Source organism: Oryctolagus cuniculus, chromosome 16 (assembly GCF_964237555.1).
Source record: "Oryctolagus cuniculus chromosome 16, mOryCun1.1, whole genome shotgun sequence".
Taxonomy (NCBI): domain Eukaryota; kingdom Metazoa; phylum Chordata; class Mammalia; order Lagomorpha; family Leporidae; genus Oryctolagus; species Oryctolagus cuniculus.
The window spans coordinates 32,510,555-32,521,342 of record NC_091447.1 but is presented as its reverse complement, the minus strand read 5'-3'; positions in this window follow the sequence as shown (position 1 = coordinate 32,521,342).

Sequence of the window (10,788 nt, the reverse complement as noted above, 5' to 3'; positions counted from 1 at the left end):
GATGATAAATAGTCTACATCTTAAGTAGGTTAGGGATTACACAGGTATATCATCTACCAGAATTTCTTGAACAGTGTTTTTAATATATCTACATTGCATTGTATGTAAATTAACCCCAATTTTGAAAAACTGTATAACATTTACTAAAATGATTAAGTCCAACTTATTAAAAGATAAAAAAGATGTATTTTGAAAGAGTATATTCTACTTGTTTTAATTTTGGTTCCCATAAATTAAGACAATGACTCAATTGTAGGTATCTATGTGGCAGGTTCAGGAACATTGGAAGGGGAAGTAAAATAAGAAAGGAAGTCAACCAGCAATGGGTGTGTTTTAAAACAGATGCCACATTGGACAACTAGAGTTTAATTTCTCAAAGAAGCCCAGGAAACCATGTAAAACATAGGCTTCAGTGTTATTCTCCTGTGGAAAGAGTAAACTGGAACATTAATGTTCCTTATCATAGTCATGGGGTGGGATCATTTTTATTGGCTGTTACTTTCTATACACTTCCAGCCTAATACAGAAGTGAGAAAAGAGGAATATTTTGTAATTCCATAAAAAGTCCACAGGCACAGAATGTCACTATCAGCAGTTAGAAGTAATTTCTACCACACTAAACACCCAAGGGTGTATGTGAGGACATTGAGAACATCTGCTTAAAGTCCTTTCAAAGTATTCAAATGGACAAGTTTGGCTTCAGGTTATGATATATGTGTGATATTATATAGCCCCATTAATAAGAAAAAAAACTGGAACAGATGAACAAAATATGAAAAGAAGAAGGAAGGAAGGCAGGGAGAGAGAAAGGGAGGGAGGAATGAAAGAAGGAAAAAACAGGGTATTTAAGTTTGTTTATCATTTTTTTTTAAAGGCAGAGGGTCAAAAAAGGAGAGACAGAATGAAAGAGAGATCTTCCATTCAGTGGTTTGTGCCCAAAATGCCCACTTTGAAGTCTCCCACATGAGTGGCAGGGCTCAAACACATGGGCCATCCTCCACTGTCTTCCCAGGTGCATCAGCAGGAAGGTGACTCATAACCAGAGCTGCCATGGGGGCTGGCATTGTGGTACAGCAGTTTGGGCCACTGCCTGCTAAGCTGGCATCCCATATGGGCAATAGTTGGTATTCCAGCTACTCCACTTCCAATCCAGCACCCTAATAATGTGCTTGTGAAAGCAGTAGAAAATGGACCAAGTACTTGGGCCCCTGATACCCACAAGAGACACCCATATGGATCCAGGCTACTGGCTTCAGCCTGGCTCATCCTTGGCTGTTGTGGCCATCTGGGGAATGAACCAGCGGATGAATGTTTTCTGTCTCTGATTCTTCCTCTCTCTCTGTAACTCTGTCTTTCAAGTAACTAAATGAATCTTAAAAAAAATCAGAGCTGCCAGGATTCAAGCCGGCATTGCAATATGGGATGCATGTGGGCCACAATGCCAGCTCCACAGGTGTTTACTGACACTGGAGAACAATCCAGGAAAGCAGAATTTGATGGTTTAAGCTTCTTGGAAAAGGGAAGCACATTGAAATGGGATGCAAATTTAAATTTTCTTTATCCCTTAGGGACACGTGCTGATCACAGTGTCAGACATGGAAACCAAATAGAAAGCAATAGTTTAGGGTAGTGCTGTCCAATAGAAATACATGAAGTACAGACTCATAAATGATTCTATAACAACACTGAAACAGGCAAAAAGATACAGGCAAAACTAATTTATCGGGGGCTGGTACTGTGGCATAGTGGGTAAAAGCCACTGCCTGCAGTGTCAGCATCCCATATTGGTGCCAGTTCGAGTCCTGGGTGCTCCACTTCTGATTCATCTCTCTGCTATGGCCTGGGAAAGCAGTAGAAGATGGCCCAAGTCCTTGGGCCCCTGCACCGGAGTGGGAGACCCTGAAGAAGCTCCTGGATCCTGACTTAGGATCAGTGCAGCTCTGGCTGTCACAGCCAATTGGGAAGTGAACCAGCAGATGGAATACCTCTCTCTCTGCTCTCCTTCTCTCTCAGTGTAATTCTGACTTTAAAATAAATAAATAAATATTTAAGAAAAACTAATTTATCATCTACTTTATTTGATCCAATAGGCTCAAAATATTTCAACATATTTGATACAAAAATATTAATAAAATATCTTATATCCTTTTGCATGTGTTCTACAATATTAAAATCTGATGTGCATTTTATACTTAAAGAATATACCAAATATAAGTAGCCATATTCAAATAAGATGTGAATAATTTTGACAGAAAACTACAAGTCAATAAAGCATGTAAGTCTTAAAATTGAAAAACTACAGTAACTCAAATTAATACTTTAATGGATAAATTTAATAACAGACTAGATGCAGCAGATGGGTTGTTTAATAAATAGGATGGGAGATAAATAGAAAACATTCAAATTGAAGCAAAAAAAGAAAAAGAAGGTGAAAATACAGTAAAGTATAAGAGTGACAAATGCAGTTCAGGGAAAAGTTTCAACAGATGTAATCGAAAACAAATAAAACAACACTATGTGCATTCAGCTGCTAAAAGGCAAAAGCAAAGACAATATCTTTAAACTAGCCTCAGAGGAAAAATTATATCTAACTTTGAAAGGAATAACAATAGAATGGATGGGTTAATTTTCAATAGAGAAAAGAAGAAAATACAATGACATCTTTGAAGTTATTACGGTTGAATTGTGTACCCCTCTCCCAATTCATACACTTAAGCCCTGATTCTCACCCACAGTGCATCTGAATGTGACCTTACGTGGATATAGGATCATATAGGATCTTTATGGAAGTTATCAGGTACATTGAGGTCATCAGGGTTGTCCCTCAACCAATATGACTGATGTCCTTACCAAATGGAGCTGTTTGGAGACAGATACACATCCAGGGAGAATGTCATATGAAAATGAAACCAAAGACCACAGTGACAGCTCTGCTAGCCAAAGTGTCCCCAAAATTGCCAACAAACCAGAAGTGAGACAAGAGGTATGGAACAGATTGTGCGTCACCACCTTGAGAAGGAACTAATGCAGACAACTCTTTGATTTTGGACATTTGGCTTTAGAACCCTTAGCTAATCAAGTGTTGTTCTTTTAGCTGATCTTTTTGTAGTTAAATCTGTTTCTTGCAGCACTTTCTTTTTTTTTCTTTTTTTTTTTTTTTCTTTTTTTTTTTTGACAGGCAGAGTGGACAGTGAGAGAGAGACAGAGAGAGAAAGGTCTTCCTTTGCCGTTGGTTCACCCTCCAATGGCCGCCGCTGCAGCCGGCGCACCGCGCTGATCCTGGCAGGAGCCAGGAGCCAGGTGCTTTTCCTGGTCTCCCATGGGGTGCAGGGCCCAAGCACCTGGGCCATCCTCCACTGCACTCCCTGGCCATAGCAGAGAGCTGGCCTGGAAGAGGGGCAACTGGGACAGAATCCGGCGCCCCAACCGGGACTAGAACCCGGTGTGCCGGCGCCGCTAGGTGGAGGATTAGCCTATTGAGCCACGGCGCCGGCTTTTTTTTAATTTTTAAAAATTTTTTTGACAGAAGAGTGGACACAGAGAGAGAGAGAAACGTCTTCCTTTTCTGTTGGTTCACCCCCGCAATGGCTGCGCACCACGCTGATCCGAAGCCAGGAGCCAGGTGCTTCCTCCTGGTCTCCCATGCGGGTTCAGGGTCCAAGCACCTGGGCCATCCTCCACTGCACTCCCGGGCCACAGCAGAGAGCTGGACTGGAAGAGGAGCAACTGGGATAGAATCTGGCACCCCAACCGGGACTAGAACCCAGAGTGCCAGCACCACAGGCGGAGGATTAGCCTATTGAGCCACGGCACCGGCCTCTTGCAGCACTTTCTGCCACAGTTCTGCTGTTGTGTTTACTGGGGGCTTGTTACTGTAGTTGTAGACTTTGGGAGGTGGAGCACTTCCAATCTTGTGATGAAATCCAGTCTTTGGAAAGTCCAGTGGCTCCATGCTCAGGAGTGTGCTCTTCACAAATGTTTCTATTCCTTTTTTGAGGATAGAATTTTCCCTTCCTGCTTTCCATCCTAGTTGAATTTATTCTTTATGGTTCACAGTTAATTTCTTCGAGCCCCTCACATCTAAAAAGGATGCCTTTTTTCTGCCATTAGCTGGAACAAGGAGGCTGGGTGTGAGCAGAGTTCAGTTCCTGTTGCAGTGCAATTTCATCAGTGCTTTCCCACCACATCCTCTCCCCTATATAGATTAAGCCTTTTGTTCAATAATGGAGTAGGGCCTAGGAAGATTTCACAGTGACAGCTGTTCCTGTCCACCAGACAGCATCCCAGAGGAGCTTCCTCTGGAGTGAGTCTCCTTGATCCCTTCTGTGACAGCCTATGGAAAAACCTTTAATAAAAAGGTGGTGGTTCTCCAGTATCTTGGCTGTCAAGAACATCTCATATCATACTAATCTACTTTAAGCCTCTAGCAATTCATCAAAGTTTCTAGTTTACCAATCCTACCTGCTTCTATGGCACCTAACAGATTCTCCAACTGGGCATCCCAAATATGCCCATTTTGCATAAGAATTACTTTGTAAGATGGTAGGCATAGGAGAAGTACCGAAAACAAAGTATAAGTTATTCTAATGGGAGGGAATTTCACATTTATAAAGGAAATCTCCAATTGTAATGAGATTTATTTTCTTTATCACCAGGAAGAGAAGGGTGACTGTAAATCAAAAAAGACTCCTGTTAATGGAGAAGGCATTTATATCCACATAATAAGACTTAGCTTTGTTCACCACACTTTTCCTGGTTATCTTCCTATAATTTGCATTCCCCACATCTTTTTGCCTTTGTTTTGGCTGAAGATTGTATGTAAATTCAGATTCCAGCAGCTTCTATGAGTTTCTTTTCCCTGAGTTTCTCCCATGTATGTGAGATATACATGGTAATAAAATAATGTGTTGGGGGCAGGGTGGTTAGGAATCCAGTTTCCTGTCTCTGATTCATGAAATAATTTAAGGATGAAGTGAAAATAAAGGTTAGCAAATGACTATGATTTATTAGCAAAGTCAAAGTGCACACTTAGAGGGAGTACAGGCAAATGTTACAGGAAAACAGTGGCAGAGAAATTATTGTTACCTTAGTCCTTTGTTTCACATGGAAGAATAATTTCCAAGCGGACGGCAAAGAGATTTAAAAGTATTTATTAGAATCACAGACCTCCAGCCAGAGCAGCATGGAGGGGGGCTTCCAAGAGAGGAAAAAACCCAAAGGGACTGGTGGCAGTGGGCTTTTTTAAATACAATTTTGAAGGAAAAAAAAAACTTAACAATCAGATTGGCATTCAGTTACCAGGTGGGGACAAAAACCATCAAAAGATCTCATTTACAGTTCTCCATCCTGTCCAGCCTGCTAAGGGTGGGATAGGTAACTTGTTTTCACAGTAAGTAGTGAGCTCAGGAAGAGCTCCCTTCCATTCTCATGGTAAATTTGGAGATTCAAAAGGAAGGAGGGCTGCCTGTTGTTGGAAAGGAAGCAAATATTTTACACCCCAAATTCCATTGGGATCCCCTGACTATCTACTAACCTATCTGAATCCTCACACAAACTCTGCATTTAGCTATGTTCCACAAGGTTCAGAGTCATATCTTTTATGTGATTGGGAGGCATACGTGGTGATGCTAGGGGCACAGTTTTCCAGAATTTGGAGAGGGCCCATCTTCTGGCCTTTATAAGAAGTCTCAGAAATGTCATAATGTCGTGGGAATTGGGAGCCTCAATTGGGCTCCAAGAGACTCCCAGCTAGACTTAGCTGAGGTTCTTGTTTTCCTGCCTGCAGGAATACAACTGCAAGGTGGAAAGAGCAGTGAGAAGGAAGGTGGGATTTATTGAAATGCAAAGCGATAGTACAAACTCAAAGGTGAGTGGGGCAACCTGTTGAGGGAGGGTTGCTCTCTCCCAGACTGGGTTTCTCCTTTTATAGGATAAGGAATGGAATTCTGGGCAGGGTTTCATTGAATATTCAGAGGAAGCAGGTTTTGGGTGATCTCTAGGAAGGTATCATGGCATCTGGTGCATTATGGAAAGTGAGCCTTCCCAGCTTAACAGGGAGTGGAGGTGCCAAGCCCGAAACCCTGTTGAATCCACATAGAAGGGGATGGGATTTGAGGGGAACACATGACTTGGGTGTTGGCAGCCCTTACCTTCTCACCACTTGCTAGCTACCTGCCTACATGTACCAATAGAATCAAGTATGTGACGGGAGTGGAAGTGTCAGCCATGCTAATGTTATTATAATGACATTATAATAGACTACAGATTATTTCAGGGATCATTCAGCAGCCATGTTGGATATTTTCTGCTAGTGTCAGTCCTGAGTGGCAGCTTTGCTATTAATAGTGATGTTCAGTTGCTGGCCATGGGAAGTTTGAGAGGCACCACTGGAGAGGGTTTGCTGGCAGATTTCCTCATGCTTTTTCTCTAATCCCTAACTGCCTCCTTACCTGTAACCCTGTTTTTATCTTTGTTTTTGTATACCCTAGAAGGAAAGAGAGAAAATATTTGTATTTATCATAAGGTACACATCTATGTTTTTTTAAAAAGATTTTTATTTATTTATTTGAAAGTCAGAGTTACACAGAGAGAAGAGAGTCAGAGAGAGAGAGAGAGAGGTCTTCCATCCGATGGTTCACTCCTAAATTGGCTGCAATGACCGGAGCTGTGCTGATCCGGAGCCAGGAGCCAGGAGCTTCTTCCAGGTCTCCCATGCAGGTGCAGGGGCCCAAGGACTTGGGCCATCTTCTACTGCTTTCCCAGGTCATAGCAGAGAGCTAGATAGGAAGTGGAACAGCCAAGTCTCGAACCGGTGTCCATATGGGATGCTGGCGCTTCAGGCCAGGGCATTAACCCACTGCGCCACAGCACCGGCCCCACACATCTATCTTTACTATGGTCATTTGTTCCATGATATCAGTTATCTGCAGTCTCACAAAAGTTTACTTGATCATTTGTGCAGCTCCCTCCTTGTTGAAAGGATGGAAACATTTATATTTTCAGTTCTTAACATGTCCGAGCTAAAACTGGAAGTCCCAAGAGATAAACTTCAATCATAAAGATTGAAAATAAAAGGGTAGAAAAATATATCAAAAACAAATGCTAACAAAAGAGAACTAAGGTAAGCTATTTTAATATTACCAAGCATAGAGTTTAAGGGGAAAAGTACCGGGAAACTATTTGATTAAATTATAATTTTTTAATGAATGGGTTTTAATCCTAAATTTGTTTATCTTTAATAACAGTCTTTTCTAAAGACAAAACTACAATAGTTTAAAGAGTCTTGAGTCTAGAATTGAGCAGCTTTTGTTTTCATAGAATAAAATAAGTGTTCCATTGAGCTGAACCGAAGAGGTTGGTTTTATAGACAGAGAACCACTCAAGAAGGCAGAAACAAAGAACAAAAGGCAAACTTGTTGTCTCAAAGTCACTGTTTTTGTAAGGTGGGAACAGGCAAACAAAACATAAGAAAAATAACTGATTGGCAGGCATGGAAAGCCAAGACACTGTGGCAAAAAATGTTCTACATGAAAGATCTCTGAGTGAGACCTCAGTGGAAAGAAGGGACCATGGAAGAAGAATGTGCTTTTCTCTGCAGAGAGGAGAGAACTGCCACTTTGCTTATGGCCCTGTCTAAATAGTGGAGTTTGTGGACGCAAAAGAATTCCATAGTCTTGGCAGCTCATGTCAAGAGTCTCGGGTAATCATTGACGTCATAAATAAGAGTATTAATTGTTAAATCAACAACAGGAGGCACTGTGTACTTACTTCCTATGTAGGACCCCTGACTTTAATGAGTTGTACTATGAGAATTAACCGTACAACTTGTTTTCAAACAGTACTTTATACTTTGTATGTGTGTGTGGGGGTGCAAACTGTTGAAATCTTTACTTAGTATGGAGTTGGTCTTCTGTATATAATTAAAAATGAATCTTACTGAAGAATGGGATGGGAGAGGGAGTAGGAGGTGGGATTGGAGTAGGAGGTGGGACGGGAGTGGGTGTGGGAGGGCAGGTATGGGGTGGAAGAACCAGTATATTCCTAAAGCTTGTACCTATAAAAATTGTATTCATTAAAGAAAAGATTTCTTAAAAAAAATAACTGATTGGGATACTTTATGTTACCTTTTTTTGCTAGGGATTAAAGCAGAAGGAACTTTATTTTCATGACAACTGAAACTAGCCAGTGTGGAAAATTGGGCTATAATCTCTCTCTTCTGATTTCTTAGAAAGTTGGATAGCTTAGTTTTGGTTTGGTGATTTGGAATTTGCTAAAAGTGACCCTGTTTCAATTTTTATTCAGATATTTTTGAGTCTATTTAACAGCTTATTCTAAAACAATACTCTCTTATAATTTTTATATAACAAACTCCAAATATATGAAGCAAAAGTTGAGATGACTAAAAGAAAAAATAGACAAATTTAGAATCTAGTTAATATAATCACTCATTCATATATTAATAAAAATCAGAAAGAATAAAGAAAATCTGGATAACACAAAGTAAACTCAACCTAGCTGATATTTATAGATTATCATACCTAATACACATGCTGTTTTGAAGACTAACTTTGCCAATATGTATGTATACCATTTTCTGGCATGTAAAGCAAGTACATAAATGAAAAATGCATTTTCATTTATCAGAGCAGTTTTAGCAAACTAATGCCACAACACTCAAAGCCACAATGGCTCACAGGCCAAATCTGGCCCGATGCCCATTTTGATTAAAAGCATTTTATTGGAGCACAGCCACACTCTTTCATTCATGTCTATGGTGTGCATTGTCTATGGCTGCTTCCACTCTATAATGACAGTTGAGTAGTTGTAACAGAGACCATATTGCTCACAAACAAAATATTTCTTGACATTTACAGAAAAAGTTTTCTGACCCTGCTCTAAGGAGTATCTTGATTATTTGCAGAAAAAAAGCTTTCTGATTCCTGTTCTAAGGAACATGCATGACATAAAGACATTGGCTATAGGACAGATTTATTAATGGGGATAGAAAGAATGGGACGAGGGATGCTTGGGTGGCTAATTTGGCAATGTGGGGTAAAGGAGGTTAAGACCCTGATGACGAAGAAAGCTATTAAGATGTGTGAGACAGAGAACCGTTGGTAATGAAGGGCCAACCTATCTCAAGAAAAGATAGTGACCTTAGAGTAACAACTGCAATGTTGCAAATAAGTTGTGCCTGCTGGATCCCAGTCAGTTGAAAATCTGTTCCTAAATCATGTGTAAAACTTTGACACAAAGGGAACTACAAAGAAACAAGAATGATATTGTAGCTGAAGAAAAATGTTGAACAGAAGACAAAAACAGAAATGCCTCATTTTTCCTGTGCTTCAGAAGAAAAACAGCTTGTTGGTAGTGCAGTGATGAGAGAAGAGAGATCTACTGGTAACCACGGCCTCTTGTTTTTCTGCCAGACATGGCTGATGCTTACTCTGTCTCAAAGCAAACACACACATTCTTACTGGCCTTTAGTGGAACTGATTCCTTTGAGAATTGTCTATAGGGAAAATGCTTAGTTTGAGCAAAGGTAGATGATACTAAAGTACAGTGGCCTCGGTTACCAGTAGACAGCACCAAGTAGGTTTTAATAGCAGAAGAAAAACACAGCATTCAAACAGTATATCTCAAGAGGACACAGAGCAGGAAGATGTAGAGCCAAAGAAGTAATAGGTGTCCACTTGCATCCTTTTAGACATGCCATTAGACCTTATCTATAATGAAAAAACAGGTTAGTTTGAACTACCTTTGCTTGGTCCAAGGGCACAGAAACTGGAAGGTCCAGATAATAAAAACACCATATTCACCCTCCTCATAGTCCTCAACAAATGACTAAATGGAATAGGCAGGTGTCCCAACTCCTGTATCCCTCAGGTAGGATAACTCTGAGGTAAGTGTTCCATACTGCCCTCCCAGAGTTCTACTGTGCAACTGAGCTCCTATTAACCACAGCAGCAAGTGGCTTGAGAACATACCCTTCTCTAGCTCACCTACTTACTCCCCTACCAGATCTGAGGTCACCTGGAATCACTGTCTCCAGGTCCCCTTCCAAGCAAATCCAAATAAATACAACTATCTACATTTAGATGAGAGGTAGCATAGGAGAGGGCAGTTTTACATGAGGACATATCTGAATCATATTCAAGGAAGAATGCTGAGGTTGCTTTGAGATAAACAAGTTCAGGTATTTGGTTTGAGGAAAAGCCAGAGGAAGCCCTAAACATGAGAATAAGTAACTATAATCATAGAAAACAAGAAAGAGTGAGGACACTTGGGATATCATAACTAAACCTGTTGGGTGTGTGATTCAGGATTAAATACAGAAATGTGAGAAGGAGTTCATTGAAGACCTATTACTTTTTGGCCCTGGTTTAGGACCATCTGAACAATTAATATGAGTAAGAAAATGCTAGACACCCATTACACATAAATCAAATTGAAATTGATTTTTATCAAATTTAATATCCTAGATTGTATTAGAAACTTGGGTTAAAAAAAGTTGATACAACATTGGATATGTAAAGGTTTTGGCTCAAGCAACAGGACAATGTATAACGTTTTAGAGTTTTCAAAGTTTCTTCATAGGCATCACCATAATTTATCATACTGCATTCCACGGAGGACGCCAGCATGTTTGGTTTCTTCTGAGAGTGGTAGAAGGCAGAGGTGGAGTGATCCGGGAAGTAGAGAAGGGTGGATGGACTCAACTCAGGCTTTTAGAACAACTCTCTCATGAGAATTAACTTTAAATGACTTGCCCAAATGACCTCCCATGAG